This window comes from Euprymna scolopes, chromosome 29 (genome assembly GCF_053919585.1).
Source record: "Euprymna scolopes isolate OS-2025 chromosome 29, ASM5391958v1, whole genome shotgun sequence".
NCBI lineage: Eukaryota > Metazoa > Mollusca > Cephalopoda > Sepiida > Sepiolidae > Euprymna > Euprymna scolopes.
The window spans coordinates 85,797,659-85,805,158 of record NC_136510.1 but is presented as its reverse complement, the minus strand read 5'-3'; the positions used below and the strand labels follow the sequence as shown (position 1 = coordinate 85,805,158).

The following is a 7,500-nucleotide window of genomic DNA, read 5'->3' as shown; positions in this document are numbered from 1 at the left end:
TGACAGAACTAGACATGCTGTAAGGCGGTTAAATTCATCAAAAGATGAAATTCAAGAAAGGCAAAGATATGCACTGGAAAGAGAAGCAATATTACGATCGAATGAATTATATGAGGTAAGTAGACGTACACAAGGTCAGTTGAGAGTAGCTCAACGACATCAGAATGAATCGGAAACCCAACGAAGCTTTCGCCTATACCAAGGGCAACAACGAGAGGCTGCATGGAGAGAGAGTATGACTTTGCCCCAGCAATTGACAGAAAACGAGGCAGCTAGACAACGAATGACTGCTTTGAGACACCATGAAATAGAACACTGCAATAGAAAAGGATTGCTCTACAACAAAAATGACTCTCTCACTACAGCTGATATAGGAAAAATGGACAAAGTATGTCAACATTGCTCAGCTGTAAAATTTAAAGGAGAACCCCCTGGTTGTTGTTGTTCTTCTGGCAAAGTTGTGCTTGATAGCTTTCCACCACTGCCTCAGTTGCTTCAAGATTTGCTCTCCGGCAATGGTCCCATCTCTAAAGATTTTCTGCAAAATCTACGCAGTTATAACAATTGTTTTGCAATGACATCATTTGGTCACAAAATTGTGGCAGTACATGGGTGGAATCCTTCTTTTAGAATTCGAGGCCAGGTTTGCCACCAGATTGGGAGTCTTTTACACCTGAAGATGAAACAGCAAAGTTTATTCAAGTCTACTTCTTGGATAGTCTGGAAGAGGAACTACATAATCGGGGACGTGACAGTAGACTCAATAGAGACATTCTCCAAAGTCTGACTGAATTTTTACATGAGAACAACAGCTTCATTTGTCAGCTGAAAACAACAAAGGAGAGGATTGAAGAAGAACACTTGGTAGAACATAAAGTTGTCATAAGGGAAGACCGAAGGCCGCAAGAAGAGCATCCACGGCGATTCAATGCTCCAACAACAACGTATGAGATTGGAATATTAATGGAGAATGAACCAACAGCTAACCGGGATATTGTCTTGCGTTTTAGAAATGATACATTAAAATGGATCTCCGAACTACATCCCCTCTACGATACTTTAATGTACCCGTTAATGTACCCCTATGGTTCTCCATCTTACAACATCTACATGAAGGCATCCAATGGGCGAAAAGTTACCCAACAGCAATTTTATTCGTACCATTTAATGACTCGGCCTGGAAACTATTTTCTCTGGTACCGAAGGCTATTTCAACAATGGCTGGTGGATGTGTACTGCAAGATTGAAACAGAACGTTTACAGTTCCTGAGGCGTGAGCAACAGACCCTGAGAGCTGACAATTATAGCAACTTGAGAGATTCAATTCTTAGGGAGGATGGGAATCCAGAACAGTTTGGTCAACGAGTTGTTCTTCCGGCAACTTATACAGGAGGCCCTCGATACATGTTTGAGCGTCAAAGTGATGCCATGGCATATGTTCGGCGAATGGGCCGAGCCGACCTCTTCATCACGTTCACAACAAATCCAAAGTGGACAGAAATTACAGAAAATTGTCTTCAAGGGCAAGACCCTCAGGATCGTCCAGATATTGTTGCCAGGGTTTTCAGGCAGAAGCTAAAAAAGTTACTTGAATTTATTAAAAAGGGAGGATTTGGCAGGTTGAGGGCTTTCCTGTACAGTATTGAATATCAAAAAAGAGGACTGCCGCATGCACACATCCTCACCTGGCAGGCCCCAGAGGACAAACTTCTACCAGAAAAAATGGATCTCTGCATATCTGCAGAGATCCCTGACAAAGAGGAAGATCCTGATCTTCATGCTAAAGTGATGGCACATATGGTGCATGGACCTTGTGGACCATTTAATCCAAAGTGTCCATGTACGATTGACAACAAATGTTCCAAAAAATACCCAAAAGAATTTCTTCAGTGTACCGAGCAAGGCCAAGACTCTTACCCCAAGTACAGGCGAAGAAAACCAGAAGATGGAGGCCAGACTGGTACAATAAGGATGAAGAGAAATGGTCGGTATGTTAATCAAGAAATAACAAACCAGTGGATTGTTCCGTACAACAAGGTCCTCCTTCAGCAGTTCAACGCTCACATTAACGTAGAAATTTGCAGCTCGATCCAAAGCATCAAATATGTCCTCAAATACGTGAATAAAGGATGTGATCAAGCAGTGTTTGAACTACAAAGAACTGATGGAGCAGCTAACCAACAAGGCCAAGTACAAAGTCACATTGTGGATGAGATCCAGCAGTTCCAGAATGCAAGGTATGTCGGCAGTTCAGAGGCGGCCTGGAGGATATTGGAACATCCCATCCATGAACATTTCCCCCCAATTGTACAACTTTCTGTTCATCTTGAAAATGGGCAGCATGTCATGTTCTCAGCTGATACTGCTCTGGAACGAGCCCAAGGTCCACCGCCTGCCACAACTTTGACACCATTTTTTCAACTCTGCCATGAGGATGACTTTGCAAGGGGTCTCAAATACGTAGAAGTCCCTGAGTTTTACACTTGGAACAAATCGACAAAGAAATGGATGAGAAGAATGCGTGGGGTACAAGTTGAAGGTACTGAAAATGATGATGTATGGAAGGCACCATGCATTGGGAGAATCTACACGATTAGTCCAAAAGCAGGGGAGTGTTATTTCTTACGCCTGTTGCTCAATGAGGTTGCTGGTCCAACTTCATTTCAAAATTTGCGAGCATACAATGGTCAGGTGTTTGAAACATACAGAGCAGCGTGCCTTGCTCGAGGCCTTCTAGAAAATGACCATCACTTGCATCAAGCAGTAGGAGAGGCAAGTGCCACTCAATCACCTTCAAATTTGCGAAGCCTATTTGTGATAATTTTAACAGCCTGTGAGCCAAGAAATCCTCTTGAGATCTGGATGGCTTTTCGTGATGTAATATCTGAAGACATTCTTCACAGATACAGGCAAGAAGTTAACAATCCAGAAGCAGATTTTAATGAGGACATCTACAATAAAACTCTTTGTCTAATTGAAGAAAAAGTTCTCCTTATGTGCGGTCAACCATTGGCAAGCTATGGATTACCTGCACCAACGCAAGGGAGAGATGAAAGACTCGCGAGAGAGTATCAACGTGAAGTTACTTATAATCTTGAAGAACTTTCCCTACAAGCAAAAAATATGCAAGAAAAACTGACCGATTCTCAAAGAGAAGTTTACAATTCATTCATGGCAATGTTGGAAGCACAAGGTGAAATGAACAAAAACATGATGTTTCTTGATGCTCCAGGTGGTACGGGCAAGACTTTTGTAATCAATTTGATCCTTGCAAAGATTAGATCCATGAGAAAGATTGTGCTTGCAACAGCATCCAGTGGCATTGCTGCTACTCTACTACAAGGTGGCCGCACTCTTCACAGCACTTTTAAAGTACCCTTGGATACTCATCGAATGGATCAGCCAGTTTGCAAAATTACTGGTAACTCAGCCTTGGCAAATGTAATTAGAGACACCTCTGCAATCATTGTAGACGAAGCCCCAATGACGCACAAGAGTGCTTATGAAGCAATTGACCGAACACTGCAAGACATCACAGGAAACAAGAATCCCATGGGTGGCATTCCAACCTTATTTTGCGGTGATTTCCGTCAAATCCTCCCAGTGGTTAAAAATGGCACAAGGGCTAACATTGTCAATGCAAGTTTGAAACAATCCTATCTCTGGAGGCACGTTATAGTGAAGAGACTGACTACTAATATGAGAGCCTATATCTCTGATAACACAGCTACAGCAGACTTCTCAAAATTGCTTCTCCAAATCGGTAATTGTCAGTTTCCTATCACTTCTTCACCTGACACAATTAAGATTCCAACTGCGCTTGGTAAATGTGTCGGTAATCAGAAGCAACTGAAAGACAAAGTGTACCCAGACCTGCAAAACAATGGAAAATCACCGGATTGGCTTGCTGAGAGGGCTATTATTTCGCCATTAAACAGCAATGTGAATCATTTGAACAATTCAATAATGAATGAATTTCCAGGAGACACAAAGCAATACAAGTCAGTTGATTCGGCTACTAATGAATATGAAGCTGTTCACTACCCTGTGGAGTTTTTAAACTCTTTGGAGATATCTGGAATGCCTCCACACATTTTAAATCTCAAAATTGGATCGCCAATCATGATTCTTCGATCCTTGGAACCGCCAAAAACAACAAACGGAACCAGATGTGTTATCACCAGATTGCACACCAATGTACTTGAGGCCACCATTTCCTGTGGTCCCTACAAAGGCGAAACCGTTCTACTGCCAAGGATCCCCTTAGTTCCATCGGACTCAGAACTTCCATTTAAATTCCGGAGACTCCAATTTCCTGTGAAGGTGTGTTTTGCAATGAGCATAAACAAAAGTCAAGGTCAGACATTTAACACCATTGGCGTAGACTTGACATCAGACTGCTTCAGTCACGGTATGTTCTACGTCTCCATCAGCCGGACAGGAAGTTCAGAAAAACTCTACATTCTGGCTCCAAATCAAAGCAGCAGAAATGTAGTTTACCCTGAGGCTCTTCAGTGAAAAGTTCGAGAAATGGATATGAGGAAAAACTGACATGATCTGATTGTGGTAAGTTTTTAGTATTGAATGTGCAAGATAAAATTTAAGCAAGAGTTGAAAATTACTTCAATGAAAAATTTACTATGTAACATCAAGTAACCTTCCTTTTTGATGAAAATGTTTTGTGAAGTTCCTGATTGAATTTCAGTCACTACAAGAGGTAGTTAAAATGTTAATCACCTTATGCAATCGTTGCTCTTACAACATCAACTTACTGGAAAGGTGCCCACAGATTTTGGTACCCGAGTGCGCAACAAAGCTCCGTGCGAAGCACGGGTATCTTTGCTAGTATATATATAAAGCTGAATGTGTGTGTGTGTGTGTGTGGTCACGAATAGGCTCCTATATGGTTAACTATTTAAAAAAAAAAAAACTGATTACATATAATGATAGAAGATGTATCGAGACACAGGAATGGGTATGTTTGATCCTGCAGAACGGTGGTTCATTAAAATTGTGGGGTCTGCGTTCGCGCCTGGTCTACAATGGATGTATGGAAAAAAATGTTTAAATAAAAAAAACGTTTACAAGTGTTTTTGATATAGATGTACATAAGAATACTTTGATAAGTATGTTTTAACTTAAATAGGGATAGTAAAATAAAATTGTGGGGTCTGCGTTCGCGCCTGGCCTCCATAGAATGGAAATAGGCACAAACTTTACAAGACATTTCATATCTATCTGCGTAAATATACTTTGATAATTATGTTTCAGTTTGAAGAAATATGGTATAATAAAATTATGGCGTGTTCGTTCGCGTCTGACCCCCATAGAATGGAAATACGTCAGAAAGTTTAATAAGTTTTTTTTTTTATATAGATCCACAGAATATTGTGATAAGTTTTCAGTGTGAACAGGTATCATATACTAAATTATGGGGTTTATCTATTTTATTTTTACTTTCATCATATTTTGCTTTGGTTTTGATACCCCAAAATTCGAAGCTATCTCTTACAACCCTTCCTTTTCATAACCCATCATACTTTAATTAATCAGAGTCCATTTTCTGTAGGTTGCTTTTGAACCCAGTCACCGACGGGTACTTTTGCTAATATATATATATATATATATATATATATATATATATATATATATATATATATATATACATACATATACATATACATATATATATACATATATAAATATGTATATACATATATAAATATATATATAAATATACAAATATATATACAAATATACATATACATAGATATATATATATATATATAAATATGTATATACCTATATAAATATGTATATCCATATATAAATATATATATAAATATATAAATATATATACAACTATACATATACATATATATACATATAAATATGTATATACATATATAAATATGTATATACATATATAAATATATATATAAATATATAAATATATATACAAATATACATATACATATATATACATATAAATATGTATATACATATATAAACATGTATATACATATATAAATATATATATAAATATATAAATATATATACAAATATACATATACATATATATACATATAAATATGTATATACATATATAAATATGTATATACATATATAAATATATATATAAATATATAAATATATATACAAATATACATATACATATATATACATATATATACATATATATACATATATATACATATGCATATATATACATATATATACATATGCATAGATATACATATATATACATATGCATATATATACATATATATATACATATGCATATATATACATATATATATACATATGCATATATATACATATATATATACATATGCATATATATACATATATCTACATATATATACATATGCATATATATACATATATATACATATGCATATATATACATATATATATACATATGCATATATATACATATATATATACATATATATACATATGCATATATATACATATATACATATGTATACATATGCATATATATACATATATATATATACATATGCATATATATACACTAGCATGGGTGCCCGGCGTTGCCCGGGTGTTTGGAGGTGTATGATGAGCAAAAAAAAGGGGGTAATTTTTTAAACTTTGACCCCTATTATGACCCCTGAAAATTTATTGTTTTGGCCTCAAATCAAGTTATTAAGTTAGATCCATGTCCACAGAAGCTATATCTAAAATTTCAAGTGTGGAGACCCAAAATTGTCGGAGAAGTTTGGTAGAGTTCTCAAAGCTCAAATCGTTGAACTTTGACCCCTTAATCGCCAAATTTCTGGCTAAAAACCGATCACATAGATTTTTCCAAATCTCAGTACCTTGTATATCAAATTTCGAGTCTGTAGACTAAAAATTGACAGAGTTATTTCGTAGGGAAATGTACACAGACACACACACACTTTCACTTTTATAGATATATAGATTTAAAATTTGAGTCTGACAGAATGACAAAATTATATTGCAAACCGATATATTAAACAAACGAACTTCAAAGAGACAAATGAACACATAAGTAAAAAAAAAATTGTATTAGAAAACATTTCTTGATTATTCCACGTCTTTTTTTTTACAGACCTGACGACTGAGGTTCGCTCTTAATAAAAATTGTTTTTTATAGTCTTAATTTTGACTTCCCTTTTCATAAAAAACTAAAAAAAAATCAAGAAAGAAAAGAAATTTAATTTTATTCTTTTTTCATTAATTTCTTTCTGTGCAAAGCAATTCTTTCAAACTTACTCTGTTTCCAAAATGTTTTTATTTTATTCCCCTCCCCCTTCATTCATTTTCCTCCGCATCCTGGCAAGTAGTAAAATAAACCATTTATAATATTTATTCATGGATTTATTTACTAATCATTTCTTTTGTATCGGTAAATGAATTCCATTAAAAAAAAAACTGTAAAAGTCACGTTAAAGGTGATTAAGTTGGAAAGTAAGTAAAAATTTACCCTTTTTA

General features: G+C 35.7%; 1 protein-coding gene across 1 annotated transcript in view; it reads right to left on the bottom strand.

Annotated features, from left to right (window-relative positions):
- Positions 1-7,500, bottom strand: part of LOC145252766 (uncharacterized) — a 380,616-nt gene that overhangs the window by 162,012 nt on the left and 211,104 nt on the right. The window lies entirely within an intron of this gene.